This window comes from Myotis brandtii, unplaced genomic scaffold (genome assembly GCF_000412655.1).
Source record: "Myotis brandtii unplaced genomic scaffold, ASM41265v1 scaffold524, whole genome shotgun sequence".
NCBI classification, from domain to species: Eukaryota; Metazoa; Chordata; class Mammalia; order Chiroptera; family Vespertilionidae; genus Myotis; species Myotis brandtii.
In genome coordinates, this window is record NW_005369911.1 from 577,234 (window position 1) to 588,403 (window position 11,170).

General features: G+C 40.0%; 1 pseudogene; it reads left to right on the plus strand.

Moving 5' to 3' along the window:
* Positions 1–790: 790 nt before the first annotated feature.
* LOC102246481 lies at positions 791–3,020 on the plus strand (annotated as a pseudogene).
* Positions 3,021–11,170: the final 8,150 nt, after the last annotated feature.

An 11,170-nucleotide genomic window follows, 5' to 3' on the forward strand; every position in this document is an offset into this window, starting at 1 on the left:
GCACCTGGGATGATCGATTATTGAAGACTCAGGATGGGTAGGTCCTGGGCTAATGTTTTATAGGGAATACTTCATTTATTGCTCACAAGAACCTTATGATATACTGGTAGTTAATATTGATTGCACTCTTTAACAGATGAAAAGAATTGAGGCTTAGCAAAGTTAAGTCATAGTCTAGTCATTCATACACTTTGGTGGTCTCATCCCCAAGCCGATTGGTAACCCTTTTTTTCTAATTGGGGGTTATCACTGCCATCCACAGATCTATCACTGTCTCATTGTTCCATTTCTGGCTTTACAGTTCACACGAGTGCATTCAAGGTTTGTCGACCTGATACTGTTTTTTTCCAGTGTTTTATTTATTTAACAAACACTTATACAATAGTTCGGTGTCAGGCATTGTTCTAAGCAATCTATATATATATCACATATATCTTTAATCTTTACCACAACTCAATCAGGTAAAAATTAATGTCCTCATTTTATAGATAAGCAACAAAGGCATTTGTGTAACTTGCCCAAGGTCATGTAGCTAGTAAATGACATACGCTACCACAAAAGTAATATCATTTGATATTATACCTTTTTCACTTCTTTCTTTTTTTTAAGAGCATATTTTTAAAAGAAAACTTAAAGGAGAAGTGTTTTTATAGGAGGAAGATAGGGTCATCTCAGATTTCTCCTCATATCTGTTACACAATAAAATTCATGCCAGTAAATGTGAAGATCTAATTGGCTTTACTAAGCAATTCATGAATCTGGTGGCATCCCATCCAGCAACTAGAAGTACATGCCGGTAAGTTATACAAAATGGAAGGTTTTGCCTGACTGGCATGGCTCAGTGGTTGAGCATCGACCTATGACTGGGAGGTTCTGGTTTGATTCCTGGTCAGGGCACATGCCCAGGTTGTGGGCTTGATCCCCATGGGGGGCCTGCAGGAGGCAGCTGATCAATGATTCTCTCTCATCATTGCTGTTTCTATCTCTCTCCCTCTCCCTTCCTCTCTGAAATCAATTAAACAAATTTTTTTAAATGGAAGGTTTTTATAAGTAGAAAGAGATTGGGACTAAGAATTTATAAAAGTGGGTTATTTCAGGCAATGACATCTTTCCTCAGGGACAGGCAAGGGATCTCATCAGACAGATTACCTCACTAGTGTTGAGCAGGACATTCCAGAATGATTGGTGTAAAGTTTTACTCCTGGGAGAGGCTGAAACTGCAATTAGATTAGGTATTAAGTTTTGGCTTGGTGATGTGGCTTAGCAAAAGTGACTCCATTTTGGCCAGTTTCTTTCTTTTTTAACATCTCCCATACCATGGTAACCTTGGGATATGCCAAAGATCACAATATGAAAATTACTGCTTTGGAATGTGCTTGAATAATTTTTTTCTTCCTCAGTTTTTTCACATAATTGTTACCTGTTTTCAACCCAAAGGAATTGTGTTGCCACAAGTAAGGGATGATTACTCCACCATTAAAAGGGATTATTATAAGGACTATATAATAACATGGCAAGGCAGCTATCATGTAATAAGTGGAAAAAATGAACAATTTTGCATGCACTGTATGATTATAGCTACATAAAAGTCTACTTGTATATGCCTATATTCTTTGAATGCCTGAGTAACAGCAGTAGAATCATGGGTGATTTTTTTTTCAAATTTCATCTGAAGCTATTTAGCATCTAAAGAAAAATACCCTAACAGTGTCAGGCCACGGGCTGGAGCTGGTGGCCCACCCACTCCCTCCGCTGCTCCCGCTCGCCCTCCTCAGAGCAGCCCTGGGCCCGCCTACCCGTGTCCAGATTTTTAAAAAATACAGTGTCTAATGGTTATGAAGACCACATGGCCAAATCTGCAGGGATGACATTGGGAGAAAAAATTTAATTGTCACCTACCTCCCTCCAAACGTGACCCTGGATAAGTTTCACAGTCTCTTCAGCAGCATTGGTGAAGTTGAATCTGTAAAACTTATTCGGGACAAAGTCGCAGGACACAGCTTGGGCTATGGCTTTGTGAACTACGTGACTGCAAAGGAAGCAGAGAAAGCAATAAACACACTGAACCGCCTGAGGCTCCAGTCCAAAACCATGAGGTGTCATATGCTCAGTGGTTGATCATCGACTATGAACCAGGAGGTTACAGTTCATTGTATGATTATCTATAATAATAAAAGCATAACATGCAAAATAGACCAGATGTCCTTCCAGACGACCTTCCAAACAAAGCTGGGGCTGTGAGGAAAACCTGGTCCTGGATGCCGGAGGGAAGCTGGTGCCAGTAGCCAGGGGAAGGAAAGCCTATTCTTGCATGAATTTCGTGCATCAGGCCTCTAGTATCTATGTAAAAGGTCAACAGAGGTCAACAAAGATGCCTACTTGTACATTAGTGGGCTCCCCAGGACCATGATCCAGAAGGACATGAATGACATGTTCTCTCAATTCAGGCGAATCATCAGTTCCTGGGTCCTGGTGGACGAGATGAAAAGTTTGTTCAGAGGTGGGAGCTCATCCAGTTTGACAAATGGTCTGAAGCAGAAGAGGCAATGACCAGTTTCAATGGTCATAAACCCCAAGGTTCCTTTAAGCCTATTGCAGTGAAGTTCGAAGCCAATCCCAACCAGAGCAAACACCTGGCGCTGCTCTCCCAGCTGTACCGCTCACCATCTAGGTGGTTCGGAGACCCCGTGCATCACAGGCACAGAGATTCAGGATCTCCCCTGTGGGCATAGATCACCTGAGTGGGCTGTGGTGTCAGTGTTCCAGGCAACGGGTCTTCCGGCTGGTGCATCAACCTTGGGCAAGATGCCTCTGAAGGAATCCTCTGGCATATGTTTGGCCCCTTTGGTGCAATCACCAACGTGAAAGTGATTCTCGACTTGGACACCAACAAGTGCAAAGGTTTTGTGACCACAACAAACTATGATGAAGCCGCAATAGCCATAGCAAGTCTGAATGGCTATCGCCTGGGGGACAAAATCCTACAGGTTTCCTTCAAAACCATCCGTTCCCACAGATAACTCACTTTTTGTACAGAATGGATAATTCAGAGAGAAGAAGTTGAAGCGTTTTTGTTAGTGTACAACTCATTTTGCGCCAATGTCTAACACCCATTTCATTTGGTGTCTCCACAAACTGGAACAAAAGAAATGACCTTTTAGTTTTCATGTTTAAACTAAAGATGTTAGGTGCTGAGTGTGCATTTTCTCAATTGCTTCAACATTGAAAAATAATATATTTTGTTATTGATTTCAGAGAAGAAGGAAGAGGGAGAGAGAGATGGAAACATCAATGATGAGAGAGAATCATTGATGGGCTGCCTCCTGCATGCCCCACACTGGGGCTAGAGCCTGCAACTTGGGCATGTGCCCTGACTGGGAATCTCCTGGTTCATAGGTCAATGCTCCACCACTGAGCCACACTGGTAGGGCAACTGCTTCAACATTTTAAGAGAGTTCTGCTTTGGTTGACATGAAATTGTTTCCCTAAGCAGGTCCCATTCCCACCTCCTGGTCACTCAGTCCCGGGTTCTACCGAGTGGTCCTGGCAGTGCCCATGGGCCACCTCCGGGGAGGGAGGGGGGCACATGCCAGGCCAGGCCCTCCAGAAGAGGGCACAATGTTTCCCAACCCCAGACGTCAATGGGAACGTACCAAAAAGTTTCATGGAAACTCCATATATTCCTGAGTCAGATGTAAGCCCCAGGCATGCCTGAAGATGGGTTGCTACTCTGACATTCTGAGTTCCTATCCACACATTGCATGTACAGTGCCCCACACATCAGATATTATTATTCACGGTCATTTCTTCAGTTTCTAAAAGCATTTAACATAGCTCAAATGCATAAGATAGTTCTATTTTTAATAACACATAAACATTTGAGCATTGTATTTCTCACATCCCTTCTTGTGAGTGCTAGACTTTTTTCTATTTTAATTGGATTTTGTTTTTGAAACTTTGCTTTCATATGAACACTAAGCAGAAAAGTACTTACTTCTTGCCAATTATCTATTGACAGGAAAAAAAAAACACTAATTTAATTACATCCATACATATGGGAATCCCACATACGTAAGAAATTCAGAGACAGAATGTTAAAATTAAGTATATAAGGCATTTTGAGCTAAGGATGAGGTAAGGTGCCCTGAGGCTTCAGAGGGAAGGAAGTTCACTGTGGGATGATAAGAGCAAATTGTTCAGTAATTAACAGTTTGCCCTGCCATACAGATAAGTAAAAAAAGTTATCTCTGATAATCTCTTATTATGGGCAGGCCCCTAATTTAAATTCTTCTAGGTTGTTAAGGTAGTTACAGAAGTTTCTCTTGAGCCTAAATAGGGTCTTGGTTGTCATTCGCTCAAAACAATTCCCATACCACAGAGGCACATCTTGGCGTGACTTGTTCTGAGCTCCTACACCAGAAATTGTCCAGAGTTCAGTTCCCCATCTTTCCCTCAATGGAAGATCATCTAGTCTAAATGTAGCCCTCAGATTTCTCAGAGCCACATGGTAACTGATGTTTCAGTCCTGAGGTCTTGGACAAAGGTCAGGTTTTTCAAAAGAGGATGCACCTTATGAAATTTCAAGTTTATAACAGGCTCTCTTCTCGAAGAAGACATTTGTTTTTCTTTTTAAAAACAGTTCAACATTGAAGATATTGTGAAAATTAGAAAAAGAAAATGTTATATTGGTTGCATTTTCCATTTGAGACCAATGGAAACAATTCTATTTAGAGCCTACCTGATGGTTTTCAGAATCTCCTAAACCTGTCTGGTTATCAGAACAAACTGGGAAGCTTTTGGAAATTATAGGTGCTTGGGCTGGCAGGAGATTATGGCTCGGTATACAAGGGATGGGTCCTCTCTGGTTTGTGTAAGCGAAGATCTATAACTAGGCCACAAACAACAACAACAAAACCATCCCAGGTTGACCAGCTGTTCGGATTTTAGCACTAGAATCCCTATATCCCAGAAAACTCTTCAGTCTCGGGCAAACAGGGGCAGTTGGTCATCCTAAATAATTTTTCCAGACTCCTAACCAAAGCTAAGAGAGTGGGACTAAGAAGTTAAAAGAGTGGGTTATTTCAGGCAAAACCTTCCATTTTGTGCAACTAATTTAGAGCCCTTGCCAGATGGGGTGCTGCCAGATTCATGAATTGCTCAATAAAGGCAATTAGATCTTCAAATTTACTTGGTTGATTTTTGTTTTGTTTTTTAACAACTGGAATCTCTTTTAGTCATGATGCGAACACAGAGAAATGAAAACCAGAAAGAATGCAGTGAAATCTTTGAATTGAACAAGTCATATCTTTGCTGGAGTGTTGAAACCACTTAGATTTTTCAGCCTCTAACTTCCCAAATGTTTCTCTTTCCCATTGAGCATTTTATTTAAGAGCATAAGATAGGGAGTCTTAGCTGTTAGGATTCCAACCTAAAATGCCTCTTAGGAACAGGCCAAAAGAATGACGATTTCATCCAACATGTAGGTCCAATCCTCAGACATCATGGATAAACATCGTCTTTATTTTTGTTTCTTCTTTTTTTTTAATTTTCCAAATGGTAAGATAATCAACTCAGACATTAACAAGAAGGCTTTCTTTCAAAGTTTGGACTGGAATTAAAGTGTTTGGGTCATTTGGTCCATCTGCTGACATTGGGATGGGGTAGGGTGTAATTCTTGCATTGTATTCCCTTTTAAGGTATCAAATAAGAACTCTTGAGCATTAACAATGGGAGGAGTGCTGTTTATTATTAGAGATTTATTCCATTATGGGGAGCACACATTGAACCACGAGAGGCAACACAACATAAATGTAGTTTACAAATGTAGTGAAAAGTGACTTTTTGCCCTTTCTGCATCAAATCATAGTGTGGGGGCAAAAGCTGACCAAACAGTAATCTTTCAATCATTGTTCCAAATAAAACTCTGTTGTTTTCCCAGTAAAAATAAAACATTGTTATTTTTACCTTTCTCAACTCTGTGTTAAGGAGAAAGAAATTACATGGAAGTTCTAAAAGATATGATTTCATAACAAGTCCTTTTGACATTCATCCTCAGTGCAGAATCTTGGGTAAAGTTGGCTTATAACATTTTAATAGCTTTGGCTATGCTTTCAAGTATCTTATTTACTTTAACAATAGGCTTCCTAACCAGGATCACAGAGCAAGTAATCTATTGTTAAACCAGCCTGTCATCCTAGCTGAGGCCAAAAAAAAGTCAAGAGATGGTGATGATTTGGAGAAGCTGAGGTGACTGGTGTGCAGTCGGCAGGCAGTATTGGGTAGTGGCTTAGCCTACTGGCTCTGGAGGCAAACTGGTTGTGTTCACCAGGCTTTTTCCTCTTACTAGCTCTGTAATAACAGTCCCCATTTGTAAAATGGAATAATAATACTGACCCCATAGAGCTTTTCTGTAGCTGGAATGAAAGAAAAAAAGCATCTAGCACATGTGAGAAGTGAGGTGATGTAATTCTCTCCCATGTTCCAACCACATGGGGTATATTGGTTCCTAAAAGGAGCTACATGCTCAGTTTCGAGTATAGGTCTTCATAGATGCCATTTCACCTGCAGGAAGCTCTTCTTGACTTTCACCTTACTAAATCGTATCATCCTTTCAGCCTCAGTTATTCAGGGAGGCCTTCTCCAGCCTCCTAAACTACAGGCTGGTCACAACACCTTCCTGAACGATTCCTTTATTTGTCAGAACTGGCATATAATAAGCGCTTAACACATGATATCTGTTTATTGACATCATTCTTATTTAGAAACTTAGTGTCATCAACCAAATACGTGGGGGGAAAGATAGCTTTACAAAATAAGGTGTTTGTAGCCAATGGATTCTCCCATGTCTTGTTGTCAATAACCAGATTACAATAGAAGGCATCATGCAGCATTTGCCAAATTTCAGTAATACCCATATATATCTAATACTTATGCTATTTTCCCAGAATTTTCTTATATTGGTTCACTTTTGTGCTTAGGTTAATTTGTTCTGAGGAAAATTAAATCACAACCTTAAGGAGAAACCAGTCTTTGGGAATCACTAATCTGTTGCATCTCTCTCCTTTTCCGTATCAGAAACTGAGGCCTACAGAAGGGAAGCAAATTTCCTACAGTCTTTTCTAAGTACTGTATATATCCAAGGCCACCAATGGCAGTCATTCAGGTCTCCCATCTTAGCCTGCATTCTTTGCCATATTTCATATTGTCTCATATGAGTTTCATTCCAGGCAGTTTTAGTTGGGTTGAGACATTTGGAAGGAACTAGCAGAATAATCCATGCTTATTTTTGATAATTTATCAAGCTGACTAAGGCATCACACTGGTGATAGCTGTCTGTGTCAGAAAATGATGCCCTAATTCTAAAGCAGAATTTGCATTTCAAAACCATGTCAGTTGAGTGACCATCTTTACTATCTCTTAAGAACCACTCTAACAGCTCCTACCTACTCTACAAGCTAAAACAATAAAGTCAATGAGAACAAATTTCATCATTGCAATGGAAAAGCTGTATTGCAATGGAAAAGCTGCTTCTTTATAAAACAGCCTTATTGAGATGAATTCTCATACAATTAAAGTATGTGTTTAGTGTATTCACAGGGTTGTGCAACCATCACCACAAAATAATTTTAAAACAGTGGGGTTTTGTTTTGCTTCTAAAAGAAACCAGTATCCATTACCAATCCCCATCACTCTTCCTTCCCACTCCCTAGTCTCCTCAGCCCAAAGTAATCACTAATCTACTTAAGCTACTTTCTGTCTCTATGGATTTGCCTATCCTGGACATTTCATAAAAGTGGAACCATACAATATGTGGTCCTTTGTGGCTGTCTTTTTGCACTTCGCATAAGGTTTTCAAGGTTAATCACGTTGTAGGATGTATCAGTACTTCATTGTTTTTTGTAGCTGAGTAATATTCTATTATTATTCATTAGTTGATGGACATTTGGATTGTTTGTATTTTATGGTTATTATGAATAATGCCACTATGAATATTCACTTACAAGTTCTTACGTGAATGTATGCTCTCATTTCTCTTGGGTTTAATACCTAGCAGTGAGACCTCTGGGTCTTATGGTAATTCCACATAAAGTTACTGTTTTGTCTGCTTAAAATCCTTGACTCCTCCTTAACAGTCTTCCCTCTCTCCCTTCTATTTTGCTGTATAATTCCTTCCACTTTGGCTATAGTCTTGGTGAAACTGTCAATCAACTCATTAAGACCTCCCCTGGCCAAGGAGTTGAGCATGTGGTCCAGGTCCTACCAATCAGACGCTCTTTCTCTAGAATTTTATTCTTTAGCTGAGGAACAGTGAGGCAGAAAGAAGTAGGAACTCATTCATCACTGCCCATTGATTTTCTACCATGTGCATCTCAGAGTTACACTTATACTTCAACTTTTTCTTTAAATATTCAATTATACCATATCCTTCCAATAGATTCTCTGATTTTGTTTTTTCCTTAAGCAGATAAAAGTTAGGTTTGTAGCTTGCGTGCACCTTTTGACACATCTTAAATACCTTCTTTGAATAAATAAAAATGCATGCCTCTTTGTTACCCAAAACTGGTCTTTCTATTGATGCTATAATTTAATCAACTCACATCTCCCTCTCCCCCTACCCCATCCTCAGTCCATTATCCAAGAGGAAAAGGAAAAACACCCTTCATTATAAGCTCTGGTCGCAAAAAATGAGGAATTCAAGCAAGTCCCTGAATTCACCCTGTGTCCCAAAGACAAAGATGCAAACACCCAGAGCCGCCGGCAATAGTTCTTTCTTGGTCAAGTTGTAATCTGAGGCTTTTACAGACCATGGTCCCTGCTCTTTCATGTATATAAAAAGGATGCAGTTAAAACAAATTAAAGGCCTACATGCCTTCATCCTGTATTAACCCACAGACCCACAGAAGGGTTCTCAAACTCAGAAATCAGATCCTGAACTACTGTCTTTCTAACTGTGAAAGACAAAATACACAGGACAATTAAAGAAATGATTTTATTCAGGCTGTTGCAATAAGAAAAATGTCCATTAATGAAGGACATCTCAAAGAAAAATATGGGGACCTGTGGTTTTATAAAGGGAAGTAGACGGGAATCATGAGGCAAAGGGGAGGCAGGGCCCAACTGAGTCATCCAGGAAGGGTGGTTTTTGTGGTTAGCTCTTTCCTGAAGCAGTAAAGCTTGGGAAATTTTTTTCTGGGAGCAAAATGCTTACATAAAATTCAGTCTTTCCTTCCTTCCTTCTTTCCTTCCTTCCTTCCTTCCTTCCTTCCTTCCTTCCTTCCTTCCTTCTTTCCTTCCTTCCTTCCTTCCTTCCTTCCTTCCTTCCTTCCTTCCTTCCTTCCTTCCTTCCTTCCTTCCTTCCTTCCTTCCTTCCTTCTTCCTCCCTCCCTCCCTCCCTTCCTTCTTCTTTCCATACTTTTGCTCATTCAGGAAATATATATTGAGTATCTATTTTTATGCTGGGACCATGGCTCTGGGTTTAAGAGAGGATCCTGCTGTCAAGGATCCTTGTGAAAGGAAACAGAGCTTAGGAGGTGACCTGTGTAGGCAGAGGGAGCACTTGGTTTTGAGGCACTCTTTTCCTCTTACTGCCTCTTCTCATCATTCCCATTGCATGTCCCCTCCTTTTCCTTGGTCTCTGTGCCTTGGATCAAGATGCCCCTCTGTCCGGGTAACACTTCTACATTTTCCTACCACCTTCAGGCCAATATACCTTTTCCTCTAAGGAATTTTTCTGTATTTCAAATGACGTACCTGAGATAACTTTGGGAGGCTTTAATGGTCCCTACCAAGGTCATTGCATTTTTTAATAGAGATGGTCTACTTTTCTTAATTTTATGTAAAGCATTATCTTTAAGCAGCTTCAGGACAGCCTCCAGTCCCCAGTCCCCTCTGCCAGCTAGATTGTCTCCTATAAATACGTGTAGAAGTTCTAACAGGTTCCCAGAGATGAATGAATCTCTCCTTCCCTTATTTATATTCTTTAACAATCTACCTTATTGAAATTATTTATAAATTTCTGCTCTGGTAAAGACATTTTTTATTCATTTGTCTATCTCCCCAAATGCCTTTTATACCTATAATGTGTAAATTTTTCTGCATTTAAGGAGCAGGAGTGAAGTGTAAGCATTATCGGGAAGATTCTGGGCTTCATTGGGAAACTACATTGTCCAGAACACAGCCTTCCATTGTTATCTTCCTCTGATTCCATGGGAGCTACAATCCTGTAGGCTGTGAATAATTGATAGCAATGTAAAACATTTTTGTCTATAGATGCGCAAATTCTATCCATTGGAGATCCAACAGACTTCTGCCCCTTCCCCACTGTGGAAGAGTCCAGGTTTGCCTCCACTTCACATTCATTTCAACATCCCTGATACATACATGTCTTCTGTTGTTGAACACATCTCTAATTTCCTCATTGAGTTGATAAAATCTTTGACCCGTGTTCATACTCATACCTATATGAAGTCATGATTTTACCTATTTTTCAAAGTTATATTTTAACAAGGTTGGATGACATTAAATCGCTCAGAGCATTAAGGTGCGAGAAAATTCTTGATAGGCATGGCTTCAGGGGAAATAGAGTGTAATAGTTAAGAATATCGGATTTGCAGTAGACTCTGTGAGTTCAAGTTCTACCCAGATCTACTACTTTTTTCTTCCCTAAGATCTGTGACCTTGAGCATGCTACTTATCCTCTCTGTGCCTCAGTGGAGACGATAGTACTTATTTCATAGAGTTGTTATAAGGACTTCATGAGCTCGTCAAACAATGTGTGGCATCTGGTAAGATCCCAATAAATACCAGCTTTTACTATTATTAATTAATAAGGAAATATGTAAGTAAATTCTGTGTCCCATTAAATCTTAGCAGGTTACAGACAGAAAGCAAACTTTTCCCAATCACATGCCTCAAGTATTCACAGCCACAGTTCCATTTATAGAAGGACAAGTGGAGATGACAGAAAGAGGTAGAACCAAGTTCACTTGAGGTATTATTCTGCAATCTTGTCCCACTTTGCAAATAAAGCATTTAAATGTTAGCCCTGGGATTTTCAAACCAAGTCCTCTAATTGGCAGAAAAGGGGTCCTTCCTGTTTCTCTGTCACTGTTAGATACCACCCCCATGCCCACTTTCCCAGGATTTCTTACAAATCTCCCCTATGACTCAA